Source organism: Mirounga angustirostris, unplaced genomic scaffold, assembly GCF_029215605.1.
Source record: "Mirounga angustirostris isolate CCGP_5_RB_7025 unplaced genomic scaffold, mMirAng1.0.hap1 SCAF_4, whole genome shotgun sequence".
NCBI classification, from domain to species: Eukaryota; Metazoa; Chordata; class Mammalia; order Carnivora; family Phocidae; genus Mirounga; species Mirounga angustirostris.
The window spans coordinates 32,316,736-32,338,217 of NW_026991712.1; the positions used below are offsets into that span (position 1 = coordinate 32,316,736).

The window sequence follows — 21,482 nt, forward strand, 5'->3', positions numbered from 1 at the left end:
GTTTACTATGCATTAACTTAAGCATAATTATGCCCAATAAAGAGTAAAGAATGCACATTTGATTTCTAATATAAATATCTAGATTTTGTTCATGAAGATACTGATGAGAACCATTAGCCACCATGTAAATATGTAACTTAAGAAATATTTCAGTGGAAATATTACTTATTAATGGCTTATTATGTGTTATGGGTTGAACTGTGTCTCCTTCAAATTCATATGTTGAAATCCTAACCTTCAGTATTTCAGAATGTGACCTTATTTGGAGATAGGATCTTCACAGAGGTAATCAAGCTAAAATGAGGTCATTAGGATTGGCAATAATCCAAAATGACTGGTGTCTTTTTAAAAAGGGGAAATTTGAAGACAGACACGCACACAGAGAGAACACCATGTGAAGATGAAGGCAGAGACAGGAGTGATGCTCTTTCAAGTCAGAAAATGCCAAAGATGTCCATCAACATACCAGAAGCTGGTAGAGAGGCATGGAACAGATTCTTCCTCACAGTCCTTAGAAGGAACTAACCCTGCTGACTCCTTGATTTTGGATGTCTACCCTCCAGAACCATCAAACAATAAATTTCTATTGTTTAAGCCATCGAGTTTGTGGTCCTTTGTTATGGCAGCCCTAGCAAACTATAACCAAATCTCTGATCTAATACTGTCTTCAGTACTGCTTTGTTTATTGTTCACCATATGGCTTCTATCTGTTTGGTTTTATAATTCTCTATGACGAGTAATATTATCAATAACATCACTAACAGTTACAATTAGTTTTTGAGCACTTACCATATTCCAAGCTATTTTGATCATTTCTGACCAAGATGAATGGGCAATAAAGGAAAAAATAATTTTGTTACTTTATTAGGCACTAATGATTATGTTTTATTAAGCCATTGAGGTTTTGGGAATGGGTTCGAGGAGCTTATGTTATTTACCCTAATATGGAAATTGTTATCTTGAAGTGGAGTAATGCTCCAACAAAATCTGAAAGTATGAAACCTGAGGATAGATAGTATGTGATGAGGAAACTGATACTTAAGACTGAAAAAATGGTGAAATCTTTGCTAAAAAATCATTGTTTAATGTACCTTAGGAAGAAGCCTACATGTTGACTCATCATTTCCAGTTAGACGTTAAAATGCCTCACAGCCCTACTGTGTGTTGTCTATTATTAGCTGCATCTCAGTAGTATTACAAAGAAGAAATGAGCTCAGGGAAGAATTAGTCAGCTTGCAAGCAGAAATGACAGTTCAGAAATTCAAGGTCTTTCGAGGCTGGAAACACCAGCTGCTTGTAGAGACCGAACTACAAAGATTCTGAGTGACAACACACAGTAAGAAAAACTTTACAGCTGAATAAAGTGACTCAGGACAAAGGTCAGAGTAGGGTGTGGCTTGACTCCATTTGTTCAAAGAACCCAGTAGTAGCCACAATTAAGCTGAGTGAGAAAGAGGCATGAGGATGAGGAAGGAGCCATGTAAAATAAATTTGAACATTATTTTTAGGAAATAACTTTGGGTATGATAACTGGCTATATGAAACTGGCAAAGTAAATAGATCAGAAGTCTACAAAGTTTTGAGGGAATTGTATTGTTAAGGAAACCACAAGGGCACTCTTGAAAAAAGTTTTTTATTTTTAAATTCAAATACTAACATCAATTCTTGTACTCTCACATACAGAAAGCAGCCTTGGAACACCTCCTCCAAGGAAAGCATGCTCTCCAAACTCTTTTCTGATGTGGCTAAAGAAAATAATGACGATGAAAAAGCTCCAAGAAGTTATAGCCAGGGGCCACAGAGAAGAAGTGACAAAGTAATTCCTCCCAAAGAGTAGAATCAAGGCCTAGTCCAGCAACCTCCCCCTCTCTACTCTGCCTCTACATCTGGTGTGAGATTTTCACAGTTTTTCTGTGCAGGGGTATCATGAATCAATAAAGAACGTTGACTGCTCTGTATGTCTTTATTCTTCCTCTTCCCAATTATTAGTATTCATTGTAGATGTGCTATATGTGGATGTGAGATAAAGATACAGATAAGTTGTCTTTTTTGTTCATCTGTCACCTGACCATGAGAAGCCACATGTAGACTTGACAGAGAAGACGGAGAACTTAGATTCTGAGATGGATGCAGTGAATGGAGGAGTATTGAATTATTTTCTTTGGGAAGAGAGGGGGCAGATGTGAGTTTCTTTGATATACAAGAAGAAGAAAACATTTTCTTGACCAGAATTTGGACTGTGGTTAAGACTATTTTATATTTTCAACACTGTTTTCTCTTCCTGGGCACATAGATAATTGCAGATGTTACTCTCCCATGAAAACATACTGGGAGCTATATGACTTAGTTTAGGTCAATGGAATGTATACAGAAATAATGTAAAGACACTTTTATTCCCAGCTCTTAAAACAATACTGCACAATTACCTATTTCTGTATTTCCCTTCAACATTAACCTTGTATATTTTTTCAGATACACTAAAACACAGAAGTATCTTTGGTCCCTGAGTCACCACTTGGAGGGGAGCTGATCAAGAGAGCTGCCTGATCTACATCAGACTGTTGCCTGAATGAAAAATAAACAGAAATTCCAAGGTCTGTTTATTATTATCACATAGCTAAGTCTATCCAGCCTGAGACAGATACCTTAAGGACATTGCAGCCCATGCCAGGCCAAATTCTATTCAACAGTTTGCAGTCATGGTGAAAGTCTAGAGAAATCTAATACAAAAATGCAGCTAGGCTTCACCCCCTGATTTGAAAATCCAACAAGGGCACTATGTTCCAAATTACCCTGGTAATAACTGTTCTAGTGTACAGTTTCTTTGCTTGCGAGAGTTAACTATTCCTTAAGCACTAGACAGAAAGATGCTATAATGTCTATAGGAATCACTAGTAGATTTTTAAACATATTTCATAGTGTAGCCAAAACAATTTTATATTGCACACTTAGATATATTTGATGTATCTCTGAGCATCAGTTTTTCCAGTTTCCATGAGTTCTTCCCTACATTCTCATACATAGAGAACAGCCATATTGATTGTCTTTTTTTTCTTAGATTCTGGAATAGAGATTTAGATACAGATATCAAAAAGAATACAGCTAAAGAAAGTCATCAATTCCTACTCCTTGATGGCTTCTGGTTTGGTATCCCTTTTGCTTACTCTCCCATCATATTTTCTAGAAGGAGGTAAAAATTATGCTAAAGTTGGAACTGGTGATACATCTAGCATTTGGCAAATCATTAACTCTTACCACTATCCTTATTCTCCAATAGTTCTAGACCAGAGACACGATTTGCTCATTTTTCTTTTATCATGTTTGCCTGTTTTTCAAAACTGATATATGAAATTCTTTCTGTACAATGAGAGAGAAGCTCTTTTCATATGCACTACATTTTTTCTCATTTGCCTTTTTCCTTTTGTCTATTATGATTTTGTTTTTTCTTTGTGTTTTTGTATGAAGGTCTTCTCCATGATTATAAAAACATCTACCTATTATCCATTTAATTAATTTTATTTCCTCAGTTTTTATCAATTTAAATCTCTGACCCATCTGGGCTTAATTTTTCTATAATACATGTAAAAGAATTCCAATTTTTTTTTTTTTTCAAATGGCTAAGTGGTAGTTCCAACAATGTATTTTGGATGATACAGTTTGGTCTGTTCCCTGTTGATTTATTATTCCCCTGTTAAATTCCCTTTTGTACTTGTTGCTATTTCTGGAGTCTCTGTTCTTTTCATCCTTTATTTAAAAATATATTCTTATGTCGCTTTAATTTTTTCCTTGGTTTTCCTCTTACTGATTTAATTATTCTTTATTTTGCTGATGTTTATTCATTTGCCTTAAGTGTTGGTATTGCCAGGATTTTGTCTTTATTCCACTTTCCTTCTCATTTTTTTACATTTCTCCTAGAAGGTCACATCTAATTCCATAATTTCAAATAATATTCATTTAGAAAGGACTCCAAAATTATATATAATAATAATAATAATAGTCACCAGCTATGTGTATCTCTCTCTTTATCCTATGAGCATCTCAAAGTTAATATAGCTAAAATGGGAGCTCATCATTTCTACTATCTCCCTCTTTTTCAGCCTGAATCTGTTTTGTTTTGTCTACTTTTCTTACTTTACTCAAAAGCAACACTGCTCCTCTATTGCTCAGAATGGGAAATTCAGATTCATATATTCTGATTAATAAAGTATTTTTACCCCCCATTTCATAATTTTCATGGTAACTCAGCTAAGAAACATTTCTCAAATACACATTCTACCCCCATCCATTAATTCAGGACTTGCTTCTTATTTAGACCAAGACAAAACCTCTGTACTAGCTTCTCTTTCTTCAGTATCTGCACTTTTCCCCACTCATCTTTTAGATGGTTTCCAGAGATATAATTCAAAGCATAGATCTGATCATTGCACCCTCCCACTTAAAAGCATTATGAATCTACAATACCAAATTCCTTAGCATTTTACATTTTTCATATTTATCTTCACTCTGTTTAGTCCTATCTTGCACTACAAACCCTGTGTTACAGCTATTTGGGGTTGCTCATTACACATCAAATACGCAGTTCATGTTCACACCTCCTTTCACATTCCCATACAATTGCCTTCAATCCACTTTTCCTTCTATATCTGCCTAACATGCACCTGTGAATCCTTCATGGCCTATCTAATTGCTAGTTTTCTTTTACCTTCCCAGGTATTCTACTTTTGTCCTTATTCACTTTAAACAAACTTTCATAATAATATCTAGTACAAAATATTAAAGTTACTCATTTGAATGGCTGCCCCTGAAGAGAATTCCTTTCTTAGTCATATTCTTATCCACAGCCCCTAGCAAGTTTGAATTCAAACTGGAAGAAAATTTTTTATCCACAGCACCTAGCAGTGTCAGTTCAAACTGGAAGAAAATTTCTAGTAACATTTGACCATTTTTTTAATGTAATAGCATACATTCCATTTACCCCATTCAAATTGGTAATCATGCAAGTGAATTATTCTTCATCATTGATTATAGTCTTGGTGGGGGAGTAATTCTAGATCCCACTCTAATGTAACTTGAGATAATAGGTCCAGTTTCTTCTCTGTGCCATTTGGAATAGCCAGGGAAGAGCATGTGAATAATCCAAAGATCAGAGTGAATGAAACAAGAAATAGAATTAATTATACAGTGACTGAGGAACTACTTGGAGGTCACTCATACCATCAGCACCAGCAGCATTCTACCTAGCGTACAAGACTGAGCTTGATTGCTTTTTACTTCTTTTATTTATTTATTTATTTATTTATTTATTTATTTATTTATTGACAGAGACGGACAGCGAGATAGGGAACACAAGCAGGGGGAGTGGGAGAGGGAGAAGCAGGCTTCCCAAGGAGCATGGAGCCTGATGTGGGGCTCGATCCCAGGACCCTGGGATCATGACCTGAGCTGAAGGCAGACGCTTAACGACTGAGCCACCCAGGTGCCCCTGCTTTTTACTTCTTGACCATGCAAAGATTCTTCTGTTCTTAACTAAATGGCACCTTTTTAATGAGGTCTACCTAACCAATCCATTTGAAGTTATAATCTCTACAAACTTCTGATCCCTATACTTTGTTCAACTTTTTAAAAAATTTACAAGGTACTTATTATCTGCTAACATAGTACATCATTTATTTGTTAATAATTTATCCATTCCAGACTTTTTGTGTTTACTATTTGCATGGTATACCTTTTTTCCTACCCATTTACTTTGAATCTATCTGTGTCTTTATATTCAAAGGACGTCTCTCATAGACAACATATAGTTGGAGCCTACTTTTTCTCTATTCTGACAATTTCTGCTTTTTGTGGAAAGTTTATGGCATTAATATGTAATACAATTATTGATGTAGTTGAATTTGGGTCTACCATTTTATTATTTGTTTTGTCTTTGTCTCCTCTGGTTTTTATTTTTATTTTTTTTTTGTTGTTGGTGGTGGTGGTGTTCTCCTGTTACTGATTTCTGGCTCCTTTTGGATTATTAGAATATCTTTAAGATTTTTTATTTTAATTCCTCTATTGGCTTTTTAGTTATGCCTCTTTGCATATTTTTAAGTTTACTCTAGGGATTAAAATATACCTCCCTATCTGTTCACAGTTTCCTTGCAATTAATATTGTACCAGCTCATGTAAAATGTATATAGGCATACATAGGGATCATATAGGTTTATTAACCACCTAATTCCTTTATGTTGTAATTATCACATATATTACACCAACATACATTATAACCCCTACAAGAAAATGCTATAATTTTTGCTTTAATCCGTGCTATATACCTTAAAGAAACTAAATGGAAAATAAAGTTTTTCATATTTATCCAGATACTTAGCATTTTATATTCTCTTCATTCCCATTGGTTATCATTTCCCTTCATAATGAACAGGTTCCATTAGCATTTTTTATAATGCACATGGGCTAGGGACAAATTTTTTAGTGTTCTTTTATTTGAAAACATTTTTATTTCTTCATTCTGAAAAAAAATTGTGTCCACTGGATTTAGAATTTTAGATTGCTTATGTTTTTGTATTTAAAATTTTAAAGATATTGTTTCACTGCTTTCTGGTCTTCATATTTTCCAGTGAGATGTCAGAAATCATTCAAATTGTCTTTCCCCTCTACATAATATGTTCTCTTGCTACTTTCAAGATTTTCTCTTTATTGCTGATTTTCAGGATGATTTCATTAATTTTGGTACTGCTTTGGGTTCACTGAGCTTCCTGATTCTTTAAATGTAATGCTTTCACAAAATTTGAGGAGATTTTAGTTATTGTTTATTCAAATATTTCACCTGCTCTACTCTATTTCTCCCTGCATTATTGGACTACAATTGCACATATATTCAGATTTTTCATATTGTCCCACAGATGCCTTGTTCAATTTTTTCACTTTTTTCCCCCATGTTTAGTAGATTAGATGACTTCTATTGATATATCTTCAAGTTTAAAAATTCATCCATCTATTATCTCCAGTATGCAGTTACCACCATCTAGTTAATATTTTTCAGATGTTGGATATTTCATATAGGATTCTTATTTGATTTCTTTATAGATTTGAAAGATTTTCTCTATAGAGATTTCTTAATTTTTTTAACCACAATCATATTTTCCTTTACCTTATTAAATGTAGTTATAACATTTTAAAGATATTGTTTGCTCATTTAAACACCTGAATCATTTCAGGGCTGAACCCTGTTGGCTGTATTTTCTTTTGAGAAAATGGGTTCTTCATATGTTGAGTGACCTTAAGTTGTAGTGTGGACATTGTGAATAATATTTTGTGGAGGCCCCAGATTCTGTTATAGATCTCTGAATAATATTTATATTTCTGTTTTAGTAGGCAATTTACTTAGTAAAGCTGCAAACACAGACTTTATCAGAAATACCCATCTAAATTCAGTTATTTTTTTTCCCCCTTGCTAGGCTGCTTACAATCTTCCATGGTCTTATAAGTCAGAGATCAGGCAGAGGTTGGGCAACGTTGTTCACAAATTTGAGTTTTCTCTTTTGCTCTTTCCCTTCCAATATTTACTTTCCAGCAACTGTGGTTGCCCCAAACTCTGTCTCCTGGTTCATGAAGCTAAAGTAACTATATGATTTTTATCAGTGTTTTACCTGCCTTATGTGGCATATTGTCATATTGTCATTGGCATATTGTCTCAGTTTCCCCTCAAGCTAAAGGATATAGCAACAAGAAACTCATCCTGTCCATTTTTCTTGTTTTGAGTCTCCATCATAATTTATATGCTTTTCTTATCTCTTCAGAGCCTTTAGGTAATTCAGTTCAGTTGTTGAACAGAGTTTGTAGCTGTTAACTTTGGGAGGGCCAGTTGGTTAGAAACTTCCTCAGCCACACTGGAACAGAACTCTTATCATTTATTTATCCACTTTGTTATTATATTGTCTGGGTGCTCAGGAAAAGGATCATTTTTTTTTTAATGTTTCCAAGTGTTTGCACCTTAAGAGAAATGTTTACAACATTATACTGAATATATGTTTGTGAAAAGAATGCATGCAATAGAAGTACCTAAGAATGGCTATAATTAAAAATAAGACAAATACATATGGGAAAATATAAAAAATTATTGAAAGACACAAAAGTAGTGATGCCAAAAATGGAAAAACTCAATCTAAAAAATGTGTTAATTATTCATAAATTAGTCTACATATTTAGAATGTAGACTAAAAATCACAGCTGGGTACCTTTTATGGACATTGATAACCTGTGTCTACAAATTTATAAGGAAGAACAAAAGGCCAAGAAAAACAGACAATTTTGAAAAAGGAAAAAGCAAAGTGTACTTCATTGATGATTGAAAGACTTATATGAACCATCTAATTAATTTAGTATGTTATTTGCACAAAAGTAGAAAAAAACATTAATTAAACATAAAATAAAGACAAGAAGCAGAGCCATACATATATGGGTATTTCATATATGACAGGTGATATGTACAATCAGTAAATTCTTTAATAAATGGTACTAGGAAAATTAGTTATCTGCATGTAAAAATAATGTTTGCTCACTTGTTTTACATCAGTTCCAGAAAGATAAAAAGCTAATTATAAAAATAAAAAAATTTAAATCACTAAAATAATAGTAGTTAATATTTCTAGATTTTGTAGTTAAAAATTTCTTAAAGTAGAAAACAAAGGCACAAATCTCAAAGAAAAAATGATAAATTTTACTTTTTAAGAACTCAAACAGCTGAATTTCAAAAGAAAGTCTAAAATCTTTTCAGTTCATAAAACTGTGAAATAATTTTTATCCTGGGAGTGCCTGGGTGGCTCATTCGGTTAAGCATCCAACTCTTGATCTCAGCTCACGTCTTGATCTCAGGGTTGTGAGTTCAAGCCAGGCACTGGGCTCCATCCTGGGTGTGGAGCCTACTTAAAAAAAAATAAAAAGACTTTTTTTTTTTTTTTAAGATTTTATTTATTTATCTGAGAGAGAATGGGAGACAGAAAGCATGAGAGTGGGAGGATCAGAGGGAGAAGCAGACTCCCCGCCGAGCAGGGAGCCAGATGTGGGACTCGATCCCGGGACTCCAGGATCATGACCTGAGCCGAAGGCAGTTGCTTAACCAACTGAGCCACCCAGGTGCCCAAAAAATAAAAAGACTTTTTATTCTGACAATTTAACTAGCTAGAAATCAATAAGGAAGACAAAGAACCTAGCATAATAGGGGGAAATATATGAAAGGCAATTAAAAGATGAAAAATGCATAATAAAAATTGAAAAATATGTACATCATAGGAATCAGGAAGATACAAATTTTAAAGATATGATATCCATTCACACTCATCAGATTGACAAAAATTAAATTCTGAGAGTACCAAGAATTGGCAAACATATAGTGAAATGGAAACTCTTACACACTATTAATGGGAGTATATATTAGTCACTATTAGATAGTAATTTTCAATATCTAATAAAGTTAAAATGCACATATTTTAAATCTCAGAAATTCTATTAGGACTGTATCACAGAAAAACCCTAGCACTTATGCACAAAAAGACAAATACAAAAATATGCATAAATATTTGCAATGGTATAGATTATAATAAATAACAAGTTCATAAACATGAGACTATAAATAAAATGCAATATATTTATACAAAGGAATATTATAAAGCAGCTTAAATGAATGAAGTGGAGATACATATTTTACCATGGAAAAATGTGAAAACACAGTATCAAATTAAAAAGACAGATGTATAGACACAGTAGGGTACCATTTATTTATGCATTTAAAGGCAAAAAAGCAATATTATATATCTTTATAGCCCTATACCATGTTATAAATATACATAAACTGTATGGAAATGATATATAGTAAATTCAAATGAGTAGTTAACTGTGGTCTATTTCTTAAGTGGATGGCATGTATGTGGATGCTCATTGTATTCTAACCCGTATGTTTTAAAACTCATATATGGCTGAAATATTTAATATAAAATGGGGATAATAATAATATTTAGGTGATGGTTTTGTTTGGAGAATTAAATGAGGTGATACATATAAATAACTTCAGTAAAATAATAAACAAATGATGGGACAGTGATAATTTTTCCATAAAATCACAAGAGCTAGAAGTCATAATGAAAAAAATACATCATGAAAATATCTAGCAGTATCAATAATAGGAAACATAAAAAATGTAATAAATGAGACCCATACTAAAATTCACTCTATTACCAGGGTAGATAAACATCAATTCGAATAAATGAAAAGATAAACTGGGTCTCCAGATAAGAAGATTCAAATTTATAGAGATGTTGCTACTTTAAAAAACAAATTATATGTTAATCATATCATAAAGAAAATTTAAAGATAAATTACTAACAGGGAAGTATACTTTCAAACAATTTTGGCAGAGTGATAATACTTGAATAACAGAGATTGTTCTTAATCAGTAAGAAAAAAATTAGACTACAGAATTTTAACATAGGAATAAGAAATGAGCAGGTAATTTTAAGTGATGAAATATAGTCAATAAGCACACAGAAAATGCTCAATTGTACTAGTAATCTGAACTACAACATTAAGAAAGCAATAAGTTTCACTTTGTTAAATTAACAAGCATTTTTAATAATCTAATAATATTGACTTGGACAAAATTTCCATAATAGTGGCGAGAAAAGGTCAGGGGATTCTTCCACAAATAAACAATTATAAACATGGGCAAAAATACTAAAAGCTACCATTTGAAGGCAAGAGAAGATACCCAGTAGTAGGCACAAACTTGGGAAACAATTTATTCTAGAAAGAGTGCCACTGTAATGGGTGAGAACTCCAGCTTTGTGACTTTCTGGTCTGGGGAAGCTCCATTATTAGCCCAGGTGAGATGGTAAGAAGCCACAACCTTAGTAACTTGAAGCAGCAGATAATAGAGTTCAGATCCATAGAAGACCTGGAAATCATATACTCCAAAATCTGGACATAAACTGCCCAAATCCCTGGCAGACTTCTAGATTAATGCTTCCATATTGAAAAATAAATAATAGCATACAATAATGATAGAATGATATAAAATAATTAGAACATATTTGAAGAATACTTGACCTAAAATAATGCCATCTGGAAATTCTAAGATTCAAAATTGTATATATAAGTATGTCTTCACTTTTGCAGGGAAAAAAAAAAAAGGAAAGAAGGAAGAAAAGAAGGATTTATATCTATATCCCAAGTGTTAGTTGTCTTCTTTGTCTCTTGCTCCAAGAGGGCATAGATATTTTTAAGTGAATTCACTTGCAAACCTTCATTTCCTTCATGTGTATTCTCTCATTACACAGGTCTTATCTGAAAATATGTTGAGATATATTTTGGATTCTTTTCCTACTACTGCCTTCACTGTTAAAGAAGATCTTTATGACTTTTTTTTTTAGTGGATGATGGTAGGTATCAAACTATTATATTTAGATTCGATTAGATACAATAAACCAATGTGGTAGTAGTTCTATTTTAAAATGTCAATACTTGCTACTCATCAGAAATTAAATGTTTTGAAACTATTTACATATGATAAAAAATGTCTGATGTGAACCTAAAAATGCTCTCAAGGTCTTTCAAATTTTATTTTACAGTATATGAACCAAAAATTTGAAGACCATTGCCTAAAGAATCCTGTCAAACAAAAACCTTAGTGAGTAGTGTGGATTTTACTAAAGATCTTATAGGGAAGGTAGCTCAGCAGACAATTTAAAAATGTTTTAGTAGACATTTTTGTTCTCCCAGCACTTTTAGAGTGCACTGTCACAGGAGTTTTTAATTTGCTTTCTCCCGTTCTCTCATGCTTACAGACTTACAGGCTCCCTTCTCTGCTCTTATGGACTGCCCCAGCTTCTATCTCTAGACTTTTGTACCTAAATTTACATCTGTGTCTCATGCTACAGAATACTCATCCTTCTCAGAAACCAGTTCAGGAACCATCTTTGTGTACTTGAGCCTGATTTGGGGCTGTTTCTTCATAAAAATTACAGCATCCTTTATAAATATATACGTATGGCTAGAAGAAATTTCCCCAAAATTCTAATGTTTATGGGGAATTTTAATTTTCTTCTTTGTGTTTTTCTGTATTTTTCCCCCAAATTTCCACAGACACCTTGTTGCTTTATAATAAAAAGTTATGAAAATTTGAGACATAAAAACTAAAAGAGATGGGATAAAGATTTATGGGAACTTAAAAATGATAAAGGAAGCTTCACAAGTCAATGGCAAAGGGAAGGATTATTTATTTAGATTTATTCCTAGGTATCTTACGGTTTTGGGTGCAATTGTAAATGGGATCGACTCCTTAATTTCTCTTTCTTCTGTCTTGTTGTTGGTGTATAGGAATGCCACTGATTTCTGTGCATTGATTTTATATCCTGCCACTTTACTGAATTCCTGTATAAGTTCTAGCAGTTCTGGGGTGGAGTCTTTTGGGTATTCCACATAAAGTATCATATCATCTGCAAAGAGTGACTTCTTGCAAACTCAAGAAGTTTGACTTCTTCTTTGCCAATTCAGATGCCTTTTATTTCTTTTTGTTGTCTGATTGCTGTGGCTAGGACTTCTAGTACTATGTTGAATAGCAGTAGTGATAGTAGACATCCCTGCAGTGTTCCTGACCTTAGGGAGAAAGCTCTCAGTTTTTCCCCATTGAGAATGATATTCGCTGTGGGTTTTTCATAGATGGCTTTTATGATATTGAGGTTTGTACCCTCTATCCCTATACTCTGAAGAGTCCTGATCAAGAAAGGATGCTGTACTTTGTCAAATGCTTTTTCTGCATCCATTGAGAGGATCATATGGTTCTTGTTCTTTCTTTTATTAATGTATTGTATCACATTGATTGATTTGCAGATGTTGAACCAACCTTGCAGCCCAGGGATAAATCCCACTTGGTCGTGGTGAATAATCCTTTTAATGTACTGTTGGATTCTATTAGCTAGTATTTTGGTGAGAATTTTTGCATCCATGTTCATCAAGGATATTGGTCTGTAATTCTCCTTTTTGATGGGGTCTTTGGTTTTGGGATCAAGGTAATGGTGGCCTCATAAAACGAGTTTGGAAGTTTCCTTTCCATTTCTATATTTTGGAACAGTTTCAGAAGAATAGGCATTAATTCTCCTTTAAATCTTTGGTAGAATTCCCCTGGGAAGCCATCTGGCCCTGGGCTTTTGTTTGTTGGGAGATTTTTGATTACTGTTTCAATTTCCTTAGTGGTTATAGGGCTCTTCGGGTTTTCTATTTCTTCCTGGTTCAGTTTTGGTAGTTTATTCATCTCTAGGAATGCATCCATTTCTTCCAGATTATCTAATTTGCTGGCATATAGTTTCTCATAATATGTTCCTATAATTGTTTGTATTTCTTTGGTGTTGGTTGTGATCTCTCCTCTTTCATTCATGATTTTGTTGATTTGGATCATTCTTTTCTTTTTGATAAGTCTGGCCAGGGGTTTATCAATCTTGTTAATTCTTTCAAAGAACCAGCTCCTAGTTTCGTTGATCTGTTCTACTGTTCTTTTGGTTTCTATTTCATTGATTTCTGCTCTGATCTTTATTATTTCTCTTCTCCTGCTGGGTTTAGGCTTTATTTGCTGTTCTTTCTCCAGCTCCTTTAGGTGTAAGGTTAGGTTGTGTATTTGAGACCTTTCTTGATTCTTGAGAAAGGCTTGTATTGCTATATACTTTCCTCTTAGGACTACCTTTGCTGCATCCCAAAGATTTTGAACAGTTGTATTTTCATTTTCATTTTCATTTGTTTCCATGATTTTTAAAAAATTCTTCTTTAATTTCCTGGTTGACCCATTCATTCTTCAGTAGGATGCTCTTTAGCCTCCATGTATTTGAGTTCTTTCCGACTTTCCTCTGGTGATTGAGTTCTAGTTTCAAAGCATTGTGGTCCGAAAATACGCAGGGAATGATCCCAATCTTTTGGTACCAGTTGAGGCCTGATTTGTGACCTAGAATGTGATCTATTCTGGAGAATGTTCTATAGGCACTAGAGAAGAATGTGTATTCTGTTGCTTTGGGATAGAATGTTCTGAATATATCTGTGAAGACCATTTGGTCTAGTGTGTCATTTAAAGTCTTTATTTCCTTCTCAAGTGGAATCTTATTTAGAATCTTGAAAACAGCATGTTTCTTATTAGAGAAGTCCAAGGAAGCAAAAAACCCAAGGACTCATCTTTTAAATCACCTGAAGACCTTCAGAGAATATCTTCCAAACATAAACCCTCCGCGTATACCTTCACTTCTAGTTTATTTAACAATATTCTTTAAGTAGGATAATTTTTATTCTTAAAGAATTAAGTTAAACTAAGTTAAGTTAAAAATAAAAATGTAGATGTGAGGCTAAGAAGGGTCCCAACTTCACATGAAACAGTTGGTCTTGGAGCTAAGGGAGAGAAATTTCAGTAGTCAAAATAGAACCTAGAGAACTGGTCTGGGGCTGGCTGTCCAGGTTCCAAGGCTAGAATACAAGAAAAGAAGAAGATGGTAAGAGCAAGCAAGCAAGAAGCAGCTGGATCTTCTTCTAGTTATCTATTCAACATCAGGAAGAGAAAAGTCGGGAAGGGAAAATTCTATAGAGGATAAGAACAAGAAAAGAGGAAATTGGAGGAGAGTGAATCTGAGATCCACAGAGAGATAATGAAGCTGCAGTATGTATAGTTTCACAGAGACTATGCAACACAAATACTGAAGACTTGAGAGGAGATTGAAGCTGTGTGAACTTACATGGCAGAGGGGTGGGTTGAGGAAATGGGACCCTTTGGACTAAAATTTAGGCAGGGCAGTTGTTTTGGAAAGAAAGGACTGGGGTGGAGTACAAAGAAGCAGTTGGAGCCCAAGCTGAAAAACAGAGAATTCAAGAAAGGAAGTTAGGGAGGTACTGCTGGAATGACAATTGAGGGATAGTAAAGGGTTATGGAAGGGCTGCAGGGAGGTAAGCCAGGAACCCTAAAACATACCAGGAAGAGGGAGCAGACAGGAAAGGAGAGTCAAGGTACATACAGGTTTTGGAGATAGTGAACTGGACTGTGAGCCCTTGGGCTCTGGTCGGCACCCCATTAGTGAGGTTGAAGCAGCATTTTGGCACTAATTAAAATATTCGTATGAACCACCAGAGGTGTTTCTTGCCTGCACCTTGGCAAACCCCGATATTGAGGAAAATCTCTGGGTCAATGTGTAGCTTTCATAAGCATTCAGATGTACACTCTAGGAGGACTTATGGGAGAAAGGGTCAACTATAATCACCACATTTATGTCCTCTTGCCTTTTATCCAGTTGGCTGATAGGGAAACACAAACTTTGTGAAAAGGAAGAAAGTTGTTCTTTGGAAGAGAAACCAGCACTGCATTTGATTGCATGGCCCTCCTCCAGGTAAGCATTCTATAATACCACTGAGAGAGAATAATGGCAAATTATCATATGGTCTAAAATACACTGTACTTAGGAATTTTTTATTCCTTAGCCAGGTAAGGCTACAGGGTAGATAGGTGCTCATCTGTGCTTCAGTCTTGAGAACTTTAAGATCATTAACACATCTTGGAATTACAAATCTGATTCCAGAAAGTTTTTGAAAAAAATATGTGTCATTACCGCAGTCCCTTTAATGGGAGTGGGTTAGTGGTTAAGCAGTTTTCTCTCAGCTCTAACTTACCTTCTTTAGTTGGCTTTATGAGGCTGGGCTGGTACTCTGCAAATTACATTTCTTCTTTGGCATCTGGCTCCCTGTTATGCTTGGCCAATTGCTGGGCACTAGGGAGAAGCCAAAAGACAGGAGAGGGAAGCAAGAACTTGCTCCTTCCTATTTGCTTGTTATTCCTGTGAGTGTCACATCATTGGCTCTTCCCTCTGATTCTAGAAACAGTTCCATTTTTAGGATTCTTCTGCCATTCTCAGAATCAACTTCACTGAATCTAAGATGTGAGCACAAACTGAGTAGTCCATCCCTCAGAGCTCTGGGTCTCAGCTCGGGTTGGACCCCTGAGACCCCTCCTTCAGGATTCTAGGTTCTGATAATCCCAACCATCTCCCTTTGTAGAATGGGCAAACTTAGGTTTAGTGGCTGCTTCCTAAGGTTACTGTATCTGTGTCACTTCAAGTTCCCATTTTGTCTTGCCAGTCCTCTAATACCTAACCAATATTTAACCTCCAACAGTTTAAACTCCAATTGATTAACCAATTTCTTATATTAAATTATCTGATTAAAAATAACTATGTGATTTCCATTTTTGTGATTGAATTCTGATTAATTGAGAGGGCTAAAGGTCTTTGACAGTGAATTATATAGAAAGCTTCTTAAAATTCTCTTTTAAGTCTACCTCCTTCCAAATTATTCTTCTCCTTGCAGTTGTTAAATATCAGTCCATTCTCTGCCAGCCAGCTGTCCTGGCTCATGTTCCACTTTTGAGAGCTGTCATCCCACTCCCCACCCACCACACTCACATATGCACTTCAAAAACACAACTGAATGATTCTCTCCCTTGTGAAAACCACATATGAGGCATTGTCTATCTCTCCCTTTGAAAGTTTATCCCTCCTTTCTCAAAAATCAGCCCCCATGGAATTCTGATGGAAAAGTTGTCACTTTGTTCAATCTTTTGCTTAGTTAAATTTCTGTGGTCTTCAGTAAAGAGAAGTGTAATGTGTACCTGTGTCATCAGAGGTCTTCTTATTTATGCTGTTACTTTTTCTTTTCCTTGGGCAAAACAGGATTCCTCTGGAAGTGCTATTGTACTTAATCCAGTCCATTAACATCTATTGCAGCCAAAGTATGAGAAAACACATCCAGCATTAGGCTATAATCTCTGTCCCATAAATTCTCTTTCTTGTGAAATACCATTACTAAACAAGACTTTTTTCCCACCAACCTTACTGATACATATATAATCAGATATTATATTTATTATATTATATATATTATAAAATCAGTGATATATATGCTGATATATATACTGATATATGTATATATATTGTACAGCATGATGATTTGATACACGTATATATTGTGAAATGATTACCCTAAAAGTTTGGTTAACAACTATATCCCCTCACATAATTACCACTTTTTGTGTATGGTGATAACATTTAAGATCTATTCTTTTAACAACTTTAAAGGATATAATGTGGTATTATTAATTATAATCACCATGTTGTACATTAGATCCCCAGAATATATTCATCTTATGGATGGAAGTATATATATATATATACCCTTTGACCACATATCCCTCCATTTCTCCACCCCTCAGTCCCTGGCAACCATCACTCTATATTTCTATGAGTTCAAGATTTTAAGCTTCTACACGTAGGTGAGAACATACAGAATTTGTCACTCTCTGACATTTTTCACTTAGCATAATGCCCTCAAGATTGATGTTGTTGCAAAAGGCAGGATTTCCTCCTTTATGAATGAACAGTATTCCACTGTGTGTATGTACAAATTGAATGCTGCAATAAACACTGGGATGCAGATATTTCTTCAGGAATGTTATTTCATTTCCTTTGGAAGTAGAATTACTGGATCATATAGTAGTTCTATTTTTAATTTTTTTAGGAAACTCCATACTGTTTTCTGTAATGGCTGCATCAATTTACATTATTTGCATACCATGCACAAGGGTTCCCTTTTCTTCACATCTTTGCCAACACTTGTTACCTCTTGTCTTTTTGATAATAGCCATTCTAACAGCTATGAAGTGAAATCTTATTGTGGTTTTAATTTGTATTTTCTTGATGATTAGTGATGTTGAGCAGCTTTTCATGTATCTGTTGGCCTTTTTTGTGTCTTTTTAAGAAAAATGTCTAGTCAGGTCCTTTGCCCTTTTTTTTAATTGGATTTTTTTTTTTGCTGTTGTATTACTTGCGTTCCTTATATATTTTAGATATTATCCCTTATAAAATAGATGGTTTGCAGATATTTTCTCCTATTCTCCAGGTTGCCTTTTCATTTTGCTGATTGTTTTTTGTTCTTTGTGGGGTTTTTTTCTATGCAAAAACTTTTTGGTTTGATAAAGTCCCACTTGTTTATTTTTGCTTCTGTTGTTTGTGCTTTTGGTGTCATGTAAAAAAAAAAACAAAAAAAACCAAAAAACCAAACTGTTGCCAGGACTAATGTCAAAGAGCTTTACTCTATGTTTTCTTTTAGTAGTTTTACAGTTTCTGCTCTTACATTTATGTCTTTAATTCATTTTGAGTTGAATTTTGTGTATGGTATGATGTTGGGGTCCAAATTCATTCTTTTGCATATGATTGTTCAGTTTCCTCAACACCATTTTTTGAAGAGACAAACCTTTCCCCATTGAGTATTCTTGGCTCCCATGTCAAATATTAGTTGGCTTTATATGTGAGGATTTGTTTCTGGGCTCTTGATCCTGTTCCATTGGTTTATGTTTCTGTTTTTATGCAGTACCATGCTGTTTAGATTACTATAGCTTTGTAGAATAGTTTGAAATTGGGAATTGTGATGCTTCCAGCTTTGTTCTTCCTTTACAGGATTGCTTTGGCTATTCAGAGTTTTTTGAGGTTCCATGTGAACTTTAGAAATATTTTTTCTGTTTTTGTAAAAAAACGACATTGGAATCTTAATAGGGATTGTTTTACATCTATAGATGGCTTTAAGTTGCATAGACATTTTAACATATTAATTTTTCCAATTTGTGAACACAGGATATCTCTCTATTTATTTGTGTCTTCAATTTTTTTCATCAATGTCACGTAGTTTTCAATGTAGAGATGTTTTACCTCTTTGGTCAAATGTATTGTTTTTGATGCTATTGTAAATGAGATTGTTTTCTTTATTTCATTTTTGGATAATCCATTATTATTATATAAAATTCTACTGCTTATTCTAAAATGATTTTGTATGCTGCAACACTACTGAATTTTTTTTATTAGATATAACCGTATTTGGGTGGAATTTTAGTAGTTTGTCCAAATAAAATCATGTCATCTGCACACAGAATTAGTTCTGCTTCTTCCTTTCTGAATTGGATATCTTTTATTTTTTTCCTACGTGATTGCTCTAGGATTCCCAGGACTATGTTGAATAGGAATGGTGAAAGTGGGCACCATTGTCTTGTTCTTGATCTTAAAGGAGAAGCTTTCAACCTTTCACTGTTGGCTATGCTATTAACTGTGGGCTCTACATATATGACCTTTATTATGTTGAGGAACATTCCTTCTAGACCAACTTTGCTGAGAATTTTTATCATGAAAGGATATTGAGTTTTGTCAAATGCTTTTTCTGCATTTATTGAGATTATATGATTTTTGTCTTTTATTCTATTAATGTAGTATGTGCTGAACCATCCTTCCATTCCAGGGATAAATCCCACTTGATCATGGTGTATGATGCTTTTAATATTCTGTTGAATTCGATTTGCTAACATACTGGTGACAATTTTTGCACCTATATTCACAGGGATATTGGCCTATTGTTTTCTTTTCTTGTAGTGACCTTATCTGGCTTTAGTATCAGGGTAATGCTGACTTTGTAAAATGAGTTTGGGAGTGTTCCTTCCTCTTCATTTTTTGGGGGGTATAGTTTGAGAAGAACTGTATTATTATTCTTTAAATGTTTCATATAATTCACCAGTGAAATTAACTGGTCCTGGGCTTTTCTTTCTTGGGAAGTTTCTGCTTGCCAATTCAATCTCCTTACTTGTTATTGGTCTGTTCAGATTTTCTATTTCTTCATGATTCAGTCTTAGTAGGTTATATGTTTCTAGGAATTTATCCATTTCTTCTATATTTTCTAATTTGTTGGTGTATAATTGTTTGCAGTAGTCTCTTTGGATCCTTTATTTCTGTAGTATCAGTTAAAATGTTTCCTTTTTCCTTTATAATTTTATTTATTTGACTATTCTTTTTTCTTAATCTAGCTAAAGTTGTCAATTTTCTTTATCTTTTCAAGAAGCTAGCTCTTTAATAAAATAATTTCCAATTCTATTAAGCCAGCTGCTTCTTGGTGTTTAATACATGGTAAGGCAGTCAATCCTATAGCTGTTAACCCATTGAGTCACTATTTTTTGTGATAAAAATAAGTTCCTTAATCAGAAGCAATGTTGAGTGATACACTATGTCAATAGAAAAGGCTATCTACATGTCCACAAATGATGGTGCTGGCAAAAATTTTGTTCGTAGGAAAGTCAGCTCTATATTCAGAGTAAAGGTCTATTTTGTAATGAAGATTAATCTCTGCAACCTCTATGATAGACAGGGTTCAATGTAATCAATTGTCTGTGATTAGCTGGCTAGTCTACCTAGGCAATGATATCTTATTGGAGATATAACATTGGTCTGATGGTGGAGGTTGGGTATTCATCTAATGTCATTGTTAGCACACCCTGGTGAGGGGAAGCTCATGTTATTTAGCACAAAAATAATTTACATCCTGTCATCATGGCATGTGGTTCATGAGCCCATTCAGTTAGCACTGCAGTAAGAGGGAAGAAAACTGACTGACATGTATCAAGTGTTCCACAATGAGCTTTCACATGAGACACAATTATTCTCTCACTCTGTGTCCGTTCCAAGAGAGCCACCCACGAAATTTTCCCCATATTTCCTTATTACTTCACAATTAGATGAAAGCACTAATGTGCAGATTATAATCAGAAGATTATGATCTACTCTTGATAAGTATAGTATGTATATATGGGGGAGCTAAGGTTGAGAAACCTTTATTCTGTTTTTCCCTGAAAATCTATGCTATGTTTGCTAATTTTTTGTCAGCTGGATATAGATGGTAAAAGTGATGTTTTGATCAGTACTGATGAAACAGCGACTATGCATGTAACAAGAAAGTGAATTGCTACGTGAGTAAAATATTTGGCACTTGAATAACAACTCAGGGATTGCTTTATCCAAAGGTTAATTTGGCAACAAACAACATATTTCATTACCCTAATTCAAAATTAAAAACAATAGTGAAAGTTATGATCAAATGATGGTCACAAATTTCTTCCTGTCAATCCATTGTCTGTGACATGAGCAGAAACACAGGGCACTATTATTCCTTATTGAAAAAGCTATCTATCAAGTACAAAGGGAAGCCCAAGTAATAGATAAAATATAAACATTTCATCAAGATTCTACACTATTCTAGCAAAATCCATTTACATTATTTCAAGTAGCTTTGACAAGTGGAGTCTGTCCTCAGTACGGTTAGTATTTCAAAAGCCTCAACCTATTATTACTTGATATTACAAAATATCATGATTTCTAATGTTGAAGATATTCAAATTTTATTAGAAGACTAACTTGCTCTATCATTTAAAGTGAGCTTAAACATACGCTTTACTAGTATCACATATATAAGTGTAATAACAGATTGATTCTGAAAAGAGAAGCGTTAGAGATCACACAATCTCATTATCCCACAAAGAGTCAGTCTTCAGCATTTATGTATATTCTGACTAGAAATCCCATGCCATGGGTTCTGGGAGATGATCA

At 34.2% G+C, this 21,482-nt stretch overlaps 1 long non-coding RNA gene across 1 annotated transcript; it reads left to right on the top strand.

Annotated features, from left to right (window-relative positions):
- The first annotated feature begins 1,690 nt into the window (after positions 1 to 1,690).
- On the top strand, positions 1,691 to 15,399 carry LOC123840892 (uncharacterized). The gene is made up of 4 exons (XR_010410404.1): positions 1,691 to 1,816; positions 2,473 to 2,594; positions 11,331 to 11,432; positions 15,309 to 15,399. It is a non-coding gene; the product is annotated as an uncharacterized LOC123840892 (long non-coding RNA).
- The last annotated feature ends 6,083 nt before the right edge of the window (positions 15,400 to 21,482 follow it).